Consider the following 20935-nt stretch of genomic DNA (forward strand, 5'->3'; position numbering starts at 1 on the left):
GTGACTGAACAACAGTAATATTACTATTTTTGTGTCAATTTGAATAAGGTTTGCTGTGAAATTCAGTGAGTTCCTCATGCCATTCCAAAGAGAACAGTTTGTGTAAACATTATTTTAAAAATACAGAGCAAAAGCAAGGTGACTGTATTTAAATTTATAGTGATTTTTTAACTGAGTAGGAACTTATGGGGCTTTCCCAGGACAGACACCCACATGTCCTCCACTTTCCTCATGTTTATAGAAAAGCTGAGGCTCCCAGGACTCCCCTGAGTCACAAACAGCTAGCTCAAAAGCTAATGATTAGAAGAATGTGAGAATACAGTTATTAAAAAAATAACAATGGGGCCAGGAAAACTGATAACAACTTAAACACTGGATCCAAGAGAGTCATATAGCAGTCACAGAATCTCTAGTTCCTCCCTAAAGAACATGAGTAACAGTGTCTGACGCACATTGCTGAGTTGTTTTGTAGAAATTAAAATCCCACCAGATGGGAGAATCTAACTTCATGAAAACCATGAGCACATAGGCCCAGACTGACCGAAGGCCGAGCATTGATGATGATAACACCTGTGATACCATCTTCCAATGTGCTTCACAGTCAACCGGTAGAAAATTATGAATGAGCTGATCATGTATCTTGTGACTCTCTTTCTTATGCTGCCTTTTAGAAAATGCTTCCCTGAAATCCACAGGTGAGCTCAGGTCTTTTAAGCATGAGCCACCCATACTCCTTGCTTGGCTCTTGTCCCAAACTCCAGTGTTTTGGTTTGTTTGACCTCACTGTGAGTCGGGCACACAAACTTGGGTTTGATAATTTTAACAGATACAGAAAAAGTAGCAATATATAAGATGCTCAGTTTCTTACATTTTTATATATCTGCTATATGTCTGTTTATAAAGAATAGACAAATATTTGCTCCCATCCTTATATAAGGGAAAGATTAAAGAGAGAAGCATGGAGAAAGTCTAGGGGGGAAAAGGAGTCTACATCAAAACTAGGAAGGAATAAACATTAACAGATGATCAAAGCTAAAAAATCAAGTGAAAAGGGAGTTCAACAAGTGTTCAGTATCAATAGCCAGAGACATAAGTAGAGAAGGAGTGCACCATTGTTGCAGGAAAATAAATAATAAGCCAGTGTTCTTCATGAGGAGAGCTAGCTGTGTGTATTAGTTGCTCAGTCATGTCTGACTCTTTGTAACCCCACAGACTGTAGTCTGCCCAGCTCCTCTGTTCCATGAAATTCTCCAGGCAAGAACACTGGAGTGGGTTGCCATTCCATTCTCCAGGGTACCTTACTGACCCAGGGATGGAACCCGCATTGCAGGGAGATTCTTTTCTTCTGAGCCACCAGGGAAGCCCTTAAAAAGATACTCTGTGTGTAACTGGGGGACTGAGGGAGAAATGAATGCTCCTAAGGGCAGCACAGGAATACACCAGACCGCCAAGCCACAGGCTATCCAGGCACTGAAGACCCTCTCCCACGGCCTGGCCCAGATGGGCTGGTCCATCTCCGCAGCTGGAGGAGCATGGAGAGATGCTGGTCTATCCAGTCAGGCGGCCCCAGAGCCCAGATCTGGAGCACAGCGACAGTCATCCCCTTCAGTCCCTTGTTGCCTAGAAGGTGAAGGAAGCTTCTGTATAGCACTACTGATAATAATAAAATTCTACCAAGGAATATATCAGCTTGTAATATTGCTAACAAACTAGGTCAGTATATCATAATGACAAGACAGTGGGTTATGAAATGCTGGCTAAGTGATTATTCAAGAGGATATTACGTCTGGGGTAAGACAACAGGAGACAAAATAATGACAGTAATAATATCCACACAAGAAGTAAGGATATAGAGCCATTGAAATAACAAATAAAATGAATTCCTAAAAAGAAAGCTCATTTTGGGAAAAATAGAGAAATTCCTTGTACCATCCGTTGATAACAAAAATCCTTGGCTGGTCTGAAAAGGTATTATTTTTCTATTGCATCTGTTAGTATGAAACAAAGGAATGAATTGCATTCATGTTATTCAATCTGTAGAATAGTTTTAAGAGTTAGAATAATAAATTTGCTGAGTTTGTATGTATGTAAGTTTTGTCTTCTTAGGGGTTTCAAGTATTAAAAATGGTCAAAGTAATTTGATAATACCCATTTAAATTGAAAGGATGCTTTATTTATTCATGTGTTCAGTTCAGTCGCTCAGTCACGTCTGACTCATTGCAACCCCATGGACTGCAGCACACCAGGCTTCCCTGTCCATCACCAACTCCCGGAGATTACTCAAACTCATGTCCATTGAGTTGGTGACGCCATCCAACCATCTTATCCTCTGTCATCCCCTTCTCCTCCCGCCTTCAATCTTACCCAGCATCAGGGTCTTTTCAAATGAGTCAGCTCTTCATATCAGGTGGCCAAAGTATTGGAGTTTCAGCTTCAGTATCAGTCCTTCCAATGAATATTCAGGACTGATTTCCTTTAGGATGGACAGGTTGAATCTCCTTGCAGTCCAACGGACTCTCAAGAGTCTTATCCAACACCACAGTTCAAAAGTATCAATTCTTTGGCATTCAGCCTTCCTTATGCTCTAGCGATTACATCCACACATGACTACTGGGAAAACCATAGCATTGACTAGACAGACCTTTCTTGGCAAAGTAATGTCTCTGCTTTTTAATATGCTGTTTAGGTTGGTCATAATTTTTCTTCCAAGGAGTAAGTGTCTTTTAATTTAATGGCTGAAGTCACCATCTGCAGTGATTTTGGAGTCCAAAAAGATAAAGTCTGACACTGTTTCCACTGTTCCCCATCTATTTACCATGAAGTGACGGGACTGGATGCCATGATCTTTGTTTTCTGAATGTTGAGCTTTAAGCCAACTTTTTCACTCTCCTCTTTCACTTTCATCAAGAGGCTTTTTAGTTCCTCTTCACTTTCTGCCATAAGGGTGGTGTCATCTGCATATCTGAGGTTATTGATATTTCTCCCGGCAATCTTGATTCCAGCTTGTGCTTCATCCAGCCCAGCGTTTCCCATGATGTACTCTGCATATAAGTTAAATAAGCAGGGTGACAATATACAGCCTTGACATACTCCTTTTCCTATTTGGAACCAGTCTGTTGTTCCATGTCCAGTTCTAACAGTTGCTTCCTGACCTGCATACAGATTTCTCAAGAGGCAGGTCAGGTGGTCTGGTATTCCCATCTCTTTCAGAATTTTCCACAGTTTGTGGTGATCCACACAGTCAAAGCCTTGGCATAGTCAATACAGCAGAAATAGATGTTTTTCTGGAACTCTCTTGCTTTTTCCATGATCCAGTGGATGTTGGCAATTTGATCTCTGGTTTCTCTGCCTTTTCTAAAACCAGCCTGAACATCTGGAAGTTTATGGTTCATGTATTGCTGAAGCCTGGCTTGGAGAATTATGAGCATTACTTTGCTAGTGTGTGAGATGAATGCAATTGTGTGGTAGTTTGGTAGTTTGAGTATTCTTTGGCATTGCCTTTCTTAGGGATTGGAATGAAACTGACCTTTTCCAGTCCTGTGGCCACTGCTGAGTTTTCCAAATTTGCTGGCATATTGAGTGCAGCACTTTCACAGCATCATCTTTTAGGATTTGAAATAGCTCAACTGGGAGTCCATCACCTCCCCTAGCTTTGTTCGTAGTGATGCTTCCTAAGGTCCACTTGACTTTATATTCCAGGATGTCTTGATCTAGGTGAATGAGCACACCATCATGATTATCTGGGTCATGAGGATCTTTTTTGTATAGTTCTTCTGTGTATTCTTGCCACCTCTTAATATCTTCTGCTTCTGTTAGTTCCATACAATTTCTATCCTTATTGAGCCCATCAATAAAGGGCTTTGCGTGAAATGTTCCCTTGGTATCTCTAATTTTTTTTTAAGAGATCTCTAGTCTTTCCCATTCTATTGTTTTCTTCTATTTCTTTGCACTGATCATTGAGGAAGGCTTTCTCATCTCCCCTTGCTATTCTTTGGAACTCTGCATTCAAATGGGCATAGCTTTCCTTTTCTCCTTTGCTTTTGGCTTCTCTTCTTTTCACAGCTATTTGTAAGGCCTCCTCAGACAGCTGTTTTGCATTTTTGCATTTCTTTTTCTTGGGGATGCTCTTGCTCCCTGTCTCCTATACAATGTCACAAACCTCCATTCATAGTTCATCAGGCACTCTGTCTATCAGATCTAGTCCCTTAAATCTATTTCTCACTTCCACTATAAAATCGTAAGGGATTTGATTTAGGTCATACCTGAATGGTCTAGTGGTTTTCCTTACTTTCCTCAAATTAAGTCTGAATTTGGCCTTAAGAAGATTTGATCTGAGCCACAGTCAGCTCCTGGTCTTGTTTTTGCTGACTGTATAGAGCTTCTCTATCTTTGGCTTCAAAGAATATAATCAATCTGATTTTGGTGTTGACCATCTTGTTATGACCATGTGTAGAGTCCTCTCTTGTATTGTTGGCAGAGGGTGTTTGCTATGACCAGTGCCTTCTCTTGGCAGAACTCTATTAGCCTTTGCCCTGCTTCATTCTGTACTCCAAAGCCAAATTTGCCTGTTACTCCAGGTGTTTCTTGACTTCCTACTTTTGCAGTCCAATCCCTGATAATGAAAAGGACATCTTTTTGGGGCATTAATTCTAAAAGGTCTTGGGGTTCTTCATAGAATCATTCAGCTTCAGCTTCTTCAGCATTATTGGTTGGGGCAGAGACTTGGATTACTGTGATATTGAATGGTTTGCCTTGGAAATGAACAGAGATCATTCTGTCATTTTTGAGATTCCACCCAAGTACTGCATTTAGGATTCTTTTGTTGACCGTGAGGGCTACTCCATTTCTTCTAAAGGATTCTTGCCCACAGTAGTAGATATGATGGTCATCTGAGTTAAATTCACCCAATCCTGTCCATTTTAGTTCACTGATTCCTAAAATGTTGACATTCACTCTTGCATCTCCCATTTGATCACTTCCAATTTTCCTTGATTCATGGACCTAACATTCCAGGTTCCTATACAATATTGCTCTTTACAGCATAGGACCTTACTTCCATCACCAGTCACATCCACAGCTGTGTGTTGGTTTTTCTTTGGCTCCATCTCTTCATTCTTTCTGAGTTATTTCTCCACTGATCTCCAGTAGCATATTGGGCACCTACCACCCTGGGGAGCTCATCTTTCAGTGTCCTATCTTTTTGCCTTTTCATACTGTTCATGGGGTTCTCAAGGCAGGAATACTGAAGTGGTTTGCCATTCCCTTCTCCAGTGGGCCACATTTTGTCAGAACTCTCCACCATGATCCATCTGTCTTGGGTGGACCTACAAGGCATGGCTCATAGTTTCATTGAGTTAGACAAGGCTGTGGTCCATGTGATTAGATTGGTTAGTTTTCTGTGATTGTGGCTTTCAGTCTGTCTGCCTTCTGATAGAGAAGGATAAGAGTGTTATGAAAGCTTCCTGATGAGAGAGACTGACTTAGGGGGATAACTGGGTCTTGTTCATGTATTATTTACATTTAAATATCTATGAAAATTATTCTTAAAAATTTATTAAATGTATAATAAATGTAATAAATTTGCCATTGTGATGGTTAATTTTATGTGTTAACTTGACTGAAACATAGGGCGCCCATACGGCTGGTTAAACATTCTGTATGTCTATAAGACATTTCCAAATGTATTAGCATTTGAATTGGTAGGCTGAATAAAGCAGATGGCCCTCCCCAGCTTGGGTGGGTATGGCTGAATCCTCGGAGGGTCTGAATGCAACAAAGTGCAGAAGGAGGTTGGATTCCAGTCTTCTCTACCTCATGACTTCAATTGGACATGGATCTATCCTCAGCACTCCAGTTCTCAAGTCTTTATACCTAGACCAGAATCTATACCATCAGGTCCCTGGCTCTTGGGCTTTGAACTACACTACCTGCCTTCCTGGGTCAGTTTGAAGACAACACATCTTTACTAATACAGTCCTTAAACAAAATAGACATACAAATGGATGTTCTTTTCCATGAGGTATTCTCAGACATTGAGGAGTTGGTTGCTGCTCTCCAAAGAACAATGCTCACTTCACATCACAATGTAATGTCTTAGTACTTTAAAGTTTCTTTAATTATTCACATGAGATAGCCCATTAAAATATCTCAGCAACATGAGTCCTGCAAGAATGTAAACTCTCCATATTTGTATTAACAGAGAACGAATCTGTGAGCTTCATCCTGTGGCAAGATGCACTACTTATGTATAGACTATATTCCTAGATCTCATTGCTTTTTCTGGTGTCAAGAGATGAAAGTGGAGAGCATGAGATGGGGTTAGAAGAAAAACTTCACTACATCCTCTTATATCTTTTGAATTTTGTGAACCATTACATTTAAAATATTGTCTATTGAAACTGCCCTTTCTGGATAATTGATATCATACAACTCCTGCTGTTAGGAAAGTGTTAACCTCTATTATAAAGTGAATGAGGCAACTGGTCTTGAACAAAGTGAAAAAGTTGTCTAGATGGGTATCTAGGGGAAGAGCATTCCAGGAGGAAACAACTAGGAAAAGGGTCTTAGGGACCTTATTCTTTTATGTGGAAATCATGTCAGAGAGGAGCTTTATGGTGCAATATTTACTGCTCCAAAAATATGTCTATTAAGAGCAATGACATGCAAATTGCCCCCAAAGTTGTAGTTACAGGCTGCTTTTGTAACTTTACAAATTAATTGATCAGAATTTTGTTTTAAGTTTTGACATCTCCTGATTTGTCAGTCTAAATTTTCAAACAAGTGACATACAGGACCATTTAAGATATGTGCTGTGCTCAGTCACTCAGTTGTGTCCAACTCTTTGTGATCCCATGGACTGTAGCCCACCAGGTTCCTCGGCCCATGGGATTTTCCAGGCAATATCCTAAAGAATATTGAATATTTGTGGGCCCTAGTGTGTACTGCCTTTAAAAATCAAATGTTACACAGAGGAAATAGAAAAGTAGAAGCATAAAGTATTTTTATTGTTTTTTCTTCAACATTTCTATATTAATCTTTTAAAGATCAACAAATGCAATTATTTTTATGAAAAACAGAACACTTTCATAAATTAAATTGAAAATCCAATCTACTCTCATTGGCTATGTATCTATTTTTGTTCTCTGACTGAGTTTTTCAGTTGTTATTGTTCTCTAATCTTTAGCTATTTAATCTCCATTTGAAAGAGATATATCTTATTGTCCTACCCCAGTATGTGCAGTAGAGCATATTTGAACAACCTGAATAGCTGCTTAATAGAGTTAGCTTTGTCATATTTCATTATTAGAAACTGTTGGGTTGGAAAAATACAATTCATTTTCTTCTTAAATCTTTTAGTAGTGGGAGTGAAGCAGACATGGTGACCTAAAAAAATAAAAAGGAAGCATAAATGTATAAAATAAGGGGATTTTAAAAAAAGATTGTGTTGGTAAAGAATAGGTTGGGAATAGGAGAATATTATTTTTCTAGCTAATTACTACTCAGCTTGTTTTTAAAGGCTTTCTCCTAAACCCGTATCTCTCCTACTTGTTCTGTTGGGGGAGTGTGTAATTTCCTCGGTTCTGTCTTGTCACAACAAAAATTTGAAGCGACGGACCAGTGTTACAGCTCTCAGATGGACCAGTATTATAGCTCCATGTTACAGCTCAGTTTTATTTAGAAAGTAAAGGAAAACACATCCTTGAGGCATGAGGGGATGCCGACCCAAAAGATGCGAAGAGAAGAGAGAGAGAGAGGCCCCCAGCCCTTTGGCTCCTCTTCTTATATGTTTTTTTTCTCCTCCTCCTGGGCCTGCCCTAGGTAAATTAGGCTCGCCAGAAAGCACTTCTGGCTAGAAGTGCTAGAAGTTTGTTCTACCTGAGGTCCTCACTCCAGTCCTCGGACCTTCCTTTGTTCTATTTTTGAGGGCTTTTCCCTTCCTTATATTTTAGCCACTGCCATTCTGGACTCCTTTTTCCTATTCTGCCTACCTAACAGTTCTAACTTTCTCTCATTTATTGCCAGTATATAGTTAGAAGTGAAGTGAAGTGAAGTCGCTCAGTCGTGTCAGACTCTTCGCGACTCCATGGACTGTAGCTTACCAGGCTCCTCCCTCGATGGATTCTCCAGGCAAGAGTACTGGAGTGGGTTGCCATTTCCTTCTCCAGGGGATCTTCCCTACCCAGGGATCGAACCCGGGTCTCCCGCATTCCAGGCAGACGCTTTAACCTCTGAGCCACCAGGGAAGCCCATATACTTACAATAATTCCCTATTTCCCAGGAGTAGACATGACCATGTATGTAGCTAATGCTGAAGAAAATGAAAACAAGCACACGAGTGTCCCCCATGTTCTTTGTTAATGGAATACTCAGGGTAGGGGCCACGGAGGAAGATTCTTAACAGATTCTATGTCAGGACATGCAGTGCTAGACAGTGTTCTCTCTCGACTCCATAATCATTGTTCCATTGTCTCCTCTATACCACCGGAGATGGGGACCCTCACACAATATTTCTTAAATTCCCGAGCTCCCTTGTCAGTTGGCTCTTAGGTTGGAAGGTGGAATGAAGGGAGAAGCCCTTAGTTCTGCCTGCTGGTGGTACTTTCGGCTGCGATGGCTGATGAGTCTCACTTCCTGGGCTCCTGGCTCTCACAGCTTGATCCCTAAGTAGCAGCCTCAGGGGTGTGGAAACTGTAAACTCTCATCTGTTCCATTTTGCTGCTGTAGGGGAGGGAAGGATTTCTGCAGTTACTGATCTTTTGAATAGAATTACTTACTCCTTTCTGTTCTCAAGGTCCTGTAACACCCTTGAAACCAATTCCTTTATTAAATTCCCTCTATTTGAAATACCTATATATAATCACATACACATTTCCTACAAAATAGAAAAATTGTGTACTTATGTTTTACAAACTTCCCACCTCTCCATGAGTTTCTCTATCTTTAGTGTTTTCCAAACATTAAAACTCCCTCTGACCTCTACTTGCCCAGAAGTTATCATGATGCTTCTGGTTTTCTCATGATGCCCTACTGGGTCCTCATAGTGACCATGCTCAGATTATCTCTTGTATCAAGTCAAATGTACTTTGTATCTAATATTTCCTGGGACTTCCAAGGTAATTGAATCTTGTACTCCACCCGCCTCCCACCCCCATCTCAGTTCACCATTTCTTTCTGAAGACACACTTTACCCTATCAAACAGAATTAGACTTCCTCATCTCTGCTCACATAGCTATGAACCTGAACTTCTACTAAAGACAGAATTTATTACATTGTACTAAAACTGTTGGTTTATTTATGTGGCTTTCACAATAGTCTGTGAGTTATTTGACATCATCTCTGCAGTCTAGACGGAGAAGGAAATGGCACCCCACTCCGTACTGTTGACTGGCATGGGATCATGGATGGAGGAGCCTGGTGGGCTACGTCCATGGGGTCACTAAGAGTTGGACACGACTGAGTGACTTCACTTTCACTTTTCACTTTCATGCATTGGAGAAGGAAATGGGAACCCACTCCAGTGTTCTTGCCTGGAGAATCCCAGGGACAGTGGAGCCTGGTGGGCTGCTGTCTATGGGGTCGCACAGAGTCAGATGTGACTGAAGTGACTTAGCAGCAGCAGCAGCAGCAGCTATGGTCTAGAATGGTCCTGGCAAATGAATACATTTTTAAAAATTAAAGCAATGAATGGTTTATCTAGAATGACATGAATTCCAAAGGTTTGCAGCCTAATAATGCAAATTAAAGAGAGGCAATATTAGTTCATGGCTTGGGGCAGGGGGATGGTTATAAGGTTAAGCAAACTATAAACTATTCAAGGGTAGAGTCTTGCCTTTCACATATCGGTATCCTCAGCTTAACATTATGCTGAGGTATTACATGGGCTAATACCTGCAGGGATGTAAAGATGCTTTTAATTAAGCAGTCATGGTGATAAAGGTCAAGAATTAAAAGGAATGATTGAATATCAGAAGGCGGGAATATAGAAGCATAGGGTTTATTTCTTCATAGCATCTTTTTGCCAAAAGTCATCTGAAACTGCATTATACCTTCCCCCTGAACTAGCCCAGAATTCCAGAGCCTCTGCACTAAATGATCACTTGTCTTAGAAGAAAGCAGTTAATCAGTTGCTCAGATGTGCAGCGGCTCTTGTCTAAATCCCTGTCACTTATCTGAAACATTCATTCTTGAAGTATTAAGTGGGTAACACTACGTGGGTAATGGTTTAATAACACATCATTTAAGGATTTTGTAGATTTTTGTACATCTACACAAAGGATTTTAGAGATGAAAGAATAAAGAAGCACTCTGTATTGGTGTGAGATTCAAACTCTGTGGCAGGCAGAAGGGATGTGTAACCTCCACCCAGGCAACAACCGCTTATATCATGCTGACTCTTAGACAAGTGCACACACTCAGCCAGCAAGCCAGTGTGGTGGAAATAATTCTAGGACATATAAACAATCTTGGTAATTGAAAAGAGGGAAACTCATATCATCATGGCATGGCCCAAATGAAGGCAGATATAACTTTTATGGACACTGTCTCTCTAGGTAATATTTCTGCATCCATCAGGAGAATTTTTCAAGGCACTCCACAGTGCTCCAAGGAGGGAAGCTTGTCAAGTGTGGCAGCTGGGGAGAGGCAGTAGGTGTACAAAAAGCTGATGACCTTTGAACAGAAATGTAGACTGAATTGAACAACTTTTTTTTTTGCACCATTTTGCTGTTTATTTCAAGCTTACAGAGAAGCTTAAACATTTGTGGAAAAACACTGAAGGCTTATTTTGCTCTTAAGTTCATGTACGTTTCAGTGATAAATACACAGTATTTAACTTTGTACACCTGATAAAAGGAAAATGCATAGTAGAAAGGATCAGGAATAAAACAGAAGCATCGGGCATGGTATCAACCACAGAATAGAAAAGTCAGTAGTCTCATGACACTTGGCCAGTAAAGCTGGAGAGAATGAAATCAATGACCTTGAAACCTTCCCTAGCACCTTGGAAGCAAGTGGAGGTCTTGGTTCTTCCCCCTAGTGATGTGAAGTTCCCCTTTGGAAGATGGGTGAGAGCGACAGGTGGAGTCTATGTGTTTAAATAGCCCAGTTCTTCACCTCATTCGGAAAGGCTTGGAGGACCAGAGCCCTAGCTTATGAGAAAGGCCAGACCAGTGGGGAGATGCCCTCTCTGGCCCCAAGTGCCAGCAAGGGGCTAGATAAAGCTTTATGGGAGCCACTGGCCAGGCTGTGGAACAGATGAGGAAGTGGAACAGGGCAGACGAAAGATGGGTAGACAACATGTGTTTCTTCAAGGCCACAGGTGCAGGCCACCGCTTGCTTACAAATTGGTCCCACAGATGAGCCAGTAATGGAAGAGAAGGATAGGCATCTTTTTGCTTACCTAGAAAAGCTGCTCATAACAGCTTCTGCCCTTTCCTGACAGAGTTGGCTTTGGGAAAAAAAAATCAGTGTTTGTGCTCTAAGAGTGGAGAGAAACCCCAAGAGTCTGTGCTCCAAGTAGCTCTAATGCTACAGCCCTCTCTGCTAATCCTTTTCTCAGTGGGCCAGTTCTTTTCCACAGCTTTCTTTGATGTTTCTTAGTGTTAAAAAAAAAAAAAAAACAACAGTAATGAACATTGGCCTCCCCCAACCCACCCACCTAAACAGCTTGGTGCTGCCTGATTGCTGGCTTTCCACATGTGAAATCTTCCACAGAGAGTTTCATGGTGGGAGAAATGGCATTGCCAATGCAGTTGTGTAAACACAGGAAGAGTTCTGCAGAGGCTCTGCATGCTGCCAGCCCCCGCCCCTCCAGGCGAGCCCCCCACTGCCAGGTCAGAGTCCACAGGGACTAAGATGAAGAGCCAGCTGACCTGAACCCCTGCAAGGTGCTTATTGCAAACCAGACCCATTTGTTCCCAGGATGCAGGATGGGTGGAGCCTGTAGATTTAAACAAGCACAGGAGGAAGAAGAAGTACTAGATTACAGAAATAAAGAAAGCAGGCCAGAGGACCTTACATCAGATCAGTGTCCTTGGCTCTTGGAAACCAGCCTTCTCTAACTCCGTACTGCTTATAAGGTAGAAAGAAGAGTCTGGCTAAATGACAGTCAAGAGCTTATGAAGATCTGCGGAAGCTCTGTGAACGCACTGGGCAGCAGGCACGAGACCTGCTGCTCTGTCTCTGCAGAAAGTGCCCGTATCAACACGGATCAGCCAGAAACTACAGGAGAGCTCGTCCTTCTGAGCCCAGTTACCGACACTGTTTTCCCCAAGGCAGATTCCACAAAGCACTGGGAATCCCCTAGGCCAAGTCCTTCCAATTTTCCTCCCTCTTGAACTTCACAGTCAGCCACACGGGACTCTGGAAGAAGTCACGTTTGAACTGCAACCAAATGTCCCAATGTTAGTTGGAAGTCAAAAATGTAAACTTTTTGTTTCTGGATTGCTGGCTACAAAAGGGGACTTCTAGGTTTCAAGAGTCTTCTCTAAAAGGGTGCTCTACAGTTATTGTTTAGATCCTAACAGAGCTTTGCCAGTAAAGACGATCATTTATGTCTCAGCTGAATGAAAGTATTTCCTAACTAGCCCTCCAGAAACTGGATAACCGTGTCACTGACTACAACAATCAGCTAGTCTTGAAGAAGAAAACAGAATTTTAGCAACCTCTAGAATACACAGGTTGTAAGCAAGCTGAGCTGCTAATACACAGGATAGATGTCATTGGTGCTAACTCTAATCACATACCTGAAGCTGTGGGATAGCTGCTGGAAGCTCAAAATGATTTCTGAACTGCTCAAGAGTTCAGACTAGCTAGAGAATTGAAAATATTTGTTGTTTACTCTTAAGCCATGTAATGGACTCAGCAACTCTTAATACACTTTGAACTCATCAAAATAATTGTGACAACTTTCCAAAGATTAGAGCTCACTGTGATAATGAAATCATACCAAAGCATGTGAGTCAATGGACTTCACAGTAGAATCTGTACAATTTTTAATTGACACATACTGAAATTAGGAATTTAGCTATATTGTTCTACTGCATGAGAGTTCAGCTAGGACCCTTAGAGTTGGCGGGAGGAGCACAGATCTCACACATCTCCAGCCCAGCCTCTCTCAACCTTGCCTTTGGTTCATCAATCTTGCCCCATATTTTATTTTCCTGGAAGGAAATTGGAAAGAGCTGTATCGATGTTCACATAAGGGTAACTATTTTGAATTTAAAAAGTGGAAATGGCACAAGAAGTTTTTTTAAAATATATAAATTCAATTGCAATCACGCTGATCAGAAATTCTGAGTGGTAGTTACAAGTGCATTATTGTTGAAATTTTCAAAATGAATGACTATACAAAAAATGAAGTTTATTTTATTGATCAAAATATGTCAAAGTACAAAGTCTCTGAAGAAGAAAATCATCAAAGGTACTCCTTAATGGTGAAAAGTCCAACAACAATATGTAGGTAATATAACTGAGACAAGTTATACAGCAGATTAATGTTTTTTATGCATCTCAGGCATTGAGTAATCTTAATATCTGAGGCATTTTCACATATGATTGAGCTTTCACAGTATCACAGGATTCTTATTAGTACCACTTGTTAGCTGTGGATGTTTTCTTGACTCAGAGTGGATAAATAACTTGTGCAAAGCCACATAGCTAATATTTATTAGAACTGTGGTGCTAATATAGGTTTAGTATATTTGTTAGTGTTTATTTTACCACTCTATTACACTGCCTAGAAATACTTTGGTTCATGCCAGACCTGTGTAGAAAGATAATCTGTATGAAATTTTCTCAACCAATATTTTTGTGTTTCTTCCTAATTATTTTTAATAGCAGTTTAACAACAAGCCCTTCAGAGAAACTGGAGATTTTGCCCTTTCTTTTACACAAACAAGCCAATGCAATGATAATATTCTACAATAATGGGCCTCTTTTGTAGAAAGGCAGTCATTAATTCCTGTTTTCTATCTAGGTGAATTCTGCTTATATAATTAATACTTTAGTATTCCAGTGTCAGGAGCCTGGTCTGACTGCTTAAATAAATCAAATTCTTCTATTACAAGCTTTAATATCACCATGTTTCTTTCCTTCATAGCATTTATATAAGTTATGTAATTAGAATTATGCTTTTATTTGTAAAGGATTTTTTTTTTTTTTTGGTATTTCATCTAGGCTGTTGGCACTGTATGTTTTTATTCATCGTTGAGTGCCTATTACAATGCCTAACAGCTGGTGACCCTCACAACTACTTATCGGATGGGTAATGGATAGATGGATGGATGGATGGATGGATAGAAGAAAGTCAGCACAAGGTAGATAATTTTGGACTGCTGGAAGTAAAGAAGACTTTGTATGTGACCTGGAATTTAACCTGGGCTTTGGAAAAAGGGCAAAATCTTTAACATGTCCTCCACATGTTAAAAATATACACTCTTTACTACAGCTTTTTTTTTTCTAACTGCAATCGAGGAGATGCATGTTAAATTGAGTCTCACAGTTTTTTCAACACATGTGGATGAGAAGGTACTGTTATATTAAGCAACACAGTTAATTAAAAGAGGAAATGAAAATCATTCTTAAATGACAAGGGTGCCACTTCCTCTCTGCTTTCCTTTACTACTATATCCTTGGACTACAAAATATTTCATTATAAAGGACTTTTACAAAACAGTAAAATTAAATAATTTCTACAGATCTGTGTGATGCATTAGAAATAGCAGAAGCAAAGAACTACATCTTGACTTAGAATTAAGGGACACAGTTATTTGATTATTGCTTGTTCTGCAGAGGATCTGAAAGATTAAGACACGAGGCAGCCCTTCCACTCGGTTCACATATGAGACTCAGCTGGCACTGCCTGTCAGTGGCCTAATTCCTGACTGTAAGTCCCTATCTAGCCCTTGTAGATGTCTAGTTTTCAACTTTAGACAGAACTTTCTCTTTTGATTACCATCAAGGACATTAGATAAATCTCTCAAGGGTTCCTTTTTTGTGCATCTTTTCATTCCTCCTTTTTACAAATGTCCCACCTCCCATGTGCTTTTCTAGTCCTCTCCCAAACTTTTGCTTTAAGATTTAACTAGCTGATCTCACAAACTCAGAGGTAATTATTGCTTTCCTCTTGCTTTTTTATCTTTTGCTTTTAAATGGAGGAGATTCTCCCTTAAATGTAACATCAAGTTTTTCCTTGCTTAGGAATTTCACAATATTCTCCTTGATCTTCTGGAACAAACTAACTGAAAATAGCTTCTAGGCCCTTGCCATGCCAGCCCAGATAGGATATTTACTTTGTCATTAGCTGTTCCTTCAAATGTGCTCTTTAGCCCTCTCCTTGCAATGCAGTTGTCACAGATGTCTCCCCACTTCCTCCCCCTTCCACTCACCCTGAATGCACCTCTTCTGTTGGTCATGTGTCTCTCTTATCAGATAATTGAGTTAAAACTGTATATAGCCTAGACAAATTCTGCCTGATGAGACAAGATGACGGAAGAGTACATTTTAAGAAACAATGACCAGAAGAGGACGTGTCGTGCACCGCTCCTCTCCTGATTGATGGCCTTCATTACTTAGCTCTGGCCACACAAGAGCCACATACATTAAGAAACCTTTATACTCTGCTCTCTTAGGACTATCTTTGCTTAACATTTAGAAAAATCGACATCATTTCTAGATGCAGAGAAGGCCCCGCTAAAACAGAATAGAGAAAAGAAAGGCCTCAGGAAATGAGACTCAAAAGGATGCTATGAAGAAGGCTTGGATTAAGAAATGAAACAAGCGAAACCTTTCTATTTTCAGTCAGTAAGAAAGGCAGCAAGGTATGATGAAAAGTCTTGAGTTATGATCCTGGCTAATTATGAATCACTGTGTTACTCTAGTGGAGAAGGCACTGGCACCCACTCCAGTACTCTTGCCTGGAAAATCCCATAGACGGAGGAGCCTGGTGGGCTGCAGTCCATGGGGTCGCTAAGAGTCGGACAGGACTGAGCAACTTCACTTTCACTTTTCATTTTGATGCATTGGAGAAGGAAATGGCAACCCACTCCAGTGTTCTTGCCTGGAGAATCCCTGGGATGGGGGAGTCTGGTGGGCTGCCGCCTATGGGGTTGCACAGAGTCGGACATCACTGAAGCGACTTAGCAGCAGCAGTGTTACTCTAGGGAAGTCAAGTAAACTTTCTGGGACTCGTTTTCATCTTCAAGTTGAGGAAGTCAGTCTAGATCATTTCCAAGCTATTTTCTATGTCTGAAATTCCACAATGTTAAGATAGAAGATATCATTAACTAATAATACTGTGACAAAATAACCTGAGCAAATCTCTCATCAGAATGACTGGGTTCAAATTATGCCTCCTTTTTTTTTTTTTTTTTTATTGACACTAAGATCTCTGGTCAGATTTAACTTCTCGAAGTCAATCTTATCAGTAAAATGGGGATAACAATAGCACTAATGCAATAGAATTGTTTTGAACTAAGAAAGAATTCACATACAGCCTTATCATGGTGTTTGGTGCTTAGAAGCCACTCCATTACTAGGAATAGAATCTGGACTACAGTCTTCTCAGAAACACCTAAGAAGAAAAATAAAATATACATTTCTATGTATTTATTTGATGAGTCTCCAATCGTCTAATCTACTGTTTTAAAATATCACGTTAATAGATAAAGCCTAGTTAATTATATTCTTCCTCCTAAATTCTCAATATCGCAATTAATAGGTCAGTCTAGTATGGAGTGGAGCTGGGGAAGAGGGCCTAAGGCAACGGCTAAACTCTGCTTTTCATCAAGCCTCAACCTTATGCCTTTGATAGCTTCTGGGCTTCTGGGGACCTCACCTCAGACCCTGCTAGCTGTTGTCTCTGTTATCAACAAAAAATTAGAATACACGTGGCACTAGGTGATCCAACTTCCATAATTTTCACTCTTAACTGTTCACTAAAGCCACTATTCCTTTTTTCCTTAAAAAAGGAAAAGCACTCCAGGTCCACAGAGCTTTTGTTTCCATGGCAACAGCATAGGTCAATAGCTGCAGTCACACCTTCATCAGCCTTGATTGCATCTGGCAATTTACCATCTTCTGTGCTTCCTTTTGTTTGAGCCTCTCTCATTTGCTTAATTCCCATTTCAGTTGGGAGAATCTCAAACTGCAAAGCTACAGGAGCTGAATTTAAATTAAAAGCTATGGGAGCCTTAATAAAACACTGGAGCACACTGCTTATTTTATAAAAACGCATGGACACATGCTTGTTAGAATCAAGTCCCATATCTTGAACCTCAGAATCTTGCTTCCCATACTCTGCTGCAGCTGGGATATTATATATTTGGAATACCCTATGGTTTTGGGGGAAAATCAATGTCATTTCTGCCTTCTAAGACCCTATTCTGATATCATGACCTAAGACCCTATTCTGATATCCGTTTTGTTAGGATAAAGTCCAAATTGCTTAGCTTGTCTTACAAAGTCCGGCATCAGCTGACCTTTGCTTGTAGGTATCACCCTGCTCCTGCCCTTCTCCTTTAACTTCATGGGTACTTAGGTTCTTTTACTTCTTGAACACCTCCTGTACTCTGGGGCCTTACACATGCTATCTCCTGTTTTTAGAACATCATTCCCTCAGCTTCCTTGCCTGGTTATCTCGTAACTGTCCTCCAGGTCTCGGTTTAGGAGTCACTTTCCACAGGACACCTTTCTTAACCCCAAGCCTGGTGAGTCTTCCATTACACCACATGCTTCCCTATCATACCATACCTCAATACATTCTAATAGCCTGCAGAAATATCAGAACTCCTTAAAAGTGTGTGAGCTCACCAAGTGCAGAGGCAGGGTCTGTCTCTATACCCTCCATCCACCAACCCCACTGCTGAATTCCCAGCACTCTTTCAGTGTTTGCTACACCACAGGCACTTCACAAATACTTGTTACATGACTGAAATCACTTTATCTTACAAGGTCATTAAAGTCTTTTGTTATAAATGTCACGACTTTGGTGTTCTGCAACTTCCTGTCTATCCAACGTAAGAATCTACCAGAAGGTGCTCTTGTTCAAGATATATTTGCATTTTTCCTATCCTTCACAGGGATATCAGTAGATAGCCATTCATTCAAAGTGGACAAATCCTAAAATCCCCGGTCTGTGGGTTTTTTTTTTCATGATTTAGTCCCTTGACCACTGCTTTTTAGGTCCAGCTCAATGTAGTTAATCCTAAAAACACTTAAAAATAATAACCAAAAATGCTAAAGTAAATGAAGTGAGCAGCTCTTTCCCAAGGTGGCACGAGTGGTAAAGAACCTGGCTGCCAATGCAGGAGACTTAAAACGGACGTGGGTTTGATCCCGGGGTTGGGAAGATCCCCTGGATGGGGCATGGCAATCCACTCCAGTATTCTTTCCTGAAGAACCCCATGGACAGAGGAACCTGGTGGGCTACCATCCATGGGATCCCAAAGAATTGGACACGACTGAAGCAACTTAGCACTGAGCCATACACCTACAGCCATCAGACGATTCTACTAAGTGCCTGATGCCTTGCGAGCCCTGGACCCCGTTTTGCTACTATAACACAGTGTTACATTTCAGAGCTCCTCACTCAGCAGTCAGGGGAAGAGCAGGAAAGACATACTGTTTTCTAAATGTGACACCACCTGAGTTTAGTGATGGGGGATCACAGGGACAAACTTTGAGCCAGGCACTGACGTTCAAGAGGCAGCTGCTCAATATACGGTATACTGACACCATGGTATTTTGAGGCTGATGTTTTTGACACTGGGATGTTCTGAACTGCCAACTTTTGAAATTATTAGCAAGCAACCTGTGCAATGGATACCATCCCTGTATCTCTGAGCCTTCTCTTATCCCATCATTAATTCCATTTCTACTTCTGACACCCAAAGCTTGACCCCTCGCCATCAGCTTGGCCCATGTTAAATTTCAGATATCTGAAGGATACTGCACAGAAATAAGCATGAGATGGTGAGCTATGTGAATCAAATGCTTCCAAAGGACACTGGGGCAGGAGAGTTCAGGCATAAATGTCTAGGTCATCTGGGGAAGGAGTGTGAGAAGGAATGGGGAGGCAAGGAAAGCCTCATGGAGAACCACTGTCCTGCAAGGACATAAAACAGGAAAGGACTTGCAAAAGAACTAGGAAGGGGAGACAGGGAACATGCTGCAAGGGATAACACAATGGAAGCCCTAAAAGGCGGTGACTGACTGACCACTCCTCAAATTGGAAAACTCCAGCTGGTTACTGTGGCTGAGAATAGCAGTCAAAAATGTGGAAAGACGGTCAGATGGTGGTCCCTTCTTTTCCCTTTCCTCCATAGAGCCCAAAGTCCAGTCCCCACTGGCTCAAGGGCCCCTCTGCTCCACCCCTTCTACCTGGGTGGCACCACCTGGCCCAGATAGCTGCCATCACAGGGACCAAGCTCACCTGTACTGAAATGGCAAAGAAGTCTCATGGCACTGAATTTATATTAAAATCCGGTTTAGTATATCCTAATGATTTGGTTAGCAAGCATAATTGAGTACATGCTATAAGCAAGTACTGATGACCAAGCAGAGAGTAAGACAGAAAATGTTTCTGCCTTCACGAAGCTTACATTCTAGGTAAAGGGAACAGAGTATAAGCATACACATAAACGCTTGTCAGGCAGTGATAAGTTCTGTAAGGCAGCTAAAGGTAAAGGGTCTGAGATCCACGGTAGGGGGGCCATTTCAGATTGGGGGGTCAGCTCTGAGTAGGCATCTTTTGGTCAGAGTTAAATGAAGTGGGGAGTTCACAGTGTGAATAGCTTAAGGAAGAGCATTCAGAGCTGAGAAAGTAATGTCCCTAAATTCAGTCCTCCCCTAAGTTTGGAGGACTGGCAAGAAGGCTAGTGATCACATAAGCACACTTCCACACCAAGGGTGTGTGCAGTTAATTACCAGTGTGTGTTTGTTGTTCACTCAGTCATGTCTGATTCTTTTTCAACCCCATTGACGGTAGCCTGCCAGGCTCCTCTGTCCATGAGATTTCCCCGACAAGAATACTGGTGTGGGTTACCATTTTCTTCTCCAGGCGACCTTCCTGACCCAGGGATCAAACCTGGGTCCCCTGCATTGGCAGGCAAATTCTTTACCATTGAGCCACCAGGGAAGCCCACCAGGGCGTTTCCTAGTAGCCAATTGTTACTGACATTCAACAAGGTTAGAAGGGCAGTAAAGGCAGACAAGTTCTTCCTTTTTTTCATATCTACTTACCTTACTAGGAATTCTTGTGTGTGTGTGTGCGGGGGGGTGGGTGGGTTGGTGGGGGGCTCTGGGGAGGATGACAGAGGAAGTCAAGGAAATCGTCATTCAATTTCTCTTTTTACCATACTCTCCATTCTCTGTCCCCTCTCCTATTTCCTATTCTTGCTTCTCTCTCTCCTCCTCTCATTCCCTCCTGCCTCACTTCTCCTCCTCCTCCTCTTCCTTCTTCCCCACCCCCCCTTTCAAATTTCTTTTTCCTATCTGCATTCTCTCTTACAATATTTCTCTGCCTTCTTAAAATCTAAAAAGTGAAAATCGTCCTTGAGAGACAGAAAACAAAGTTAGTCTAAGTCAAATTGACAGCAGCAGTTTGCACCTGAGTTATATTATTAGCAAAAGTAACCACAGGTACCACAAGAGGCAGAGAGGAAGGATGTTGGGGGTGTGGGGGTGGGGGAAGAATACACAGGAGCATCAGATGCAAGGACTGCGGCTTTGCTGTGAAATGCGGCAAGTTCACACGCTGGGACTGGTAGGCCATCTCTGCAGGACCTCACGGCCAACCTCTGCCAACCATGAGCACTTGGCTCTTTGACCTTGTGCTCAGCCTGCAACTTGCAACACTTCACTTTGGTCTGACTTACACTTCATCATAATGGTAATAATATAGCGGTGATATACTTCAACCCACTACTGATCGCAACA

At 41.3% G+C, this 20935-nt stretch overlaps 1 non-coding gene across 1 annotated transcript; it reads right to left on the bottom strand.

Annotated features, from left to right (window-relative positions):
- Positions 1–8171: 8171 nt before the first annotated feature.
- Positions 8172–8243, bottom strand: TRNAS-GGA (transfer RNA serine (anticodon GGA)). The gene has a single exon. It is a non-coding gene; the product is annotated as a tRNA-Ser (tRNA).
- Between the last annotated feature and the right edge of the window lie 12692 nt (positions 8244–20935).

This window comes from Bos javanicus, chromosome 20 (genome assembly GCF_032452875.1).
Source record: "Bos javanicus breed banteng chromosome 20, ARS-OSU_banteng_1.0, whole genome shotgun sequence".
Lineage (NCBI taxonomy): Eukaryota > Metazoa > Chordata > Mammalia > Artiodactyla > Bovidae > Bos > Bos javanicus.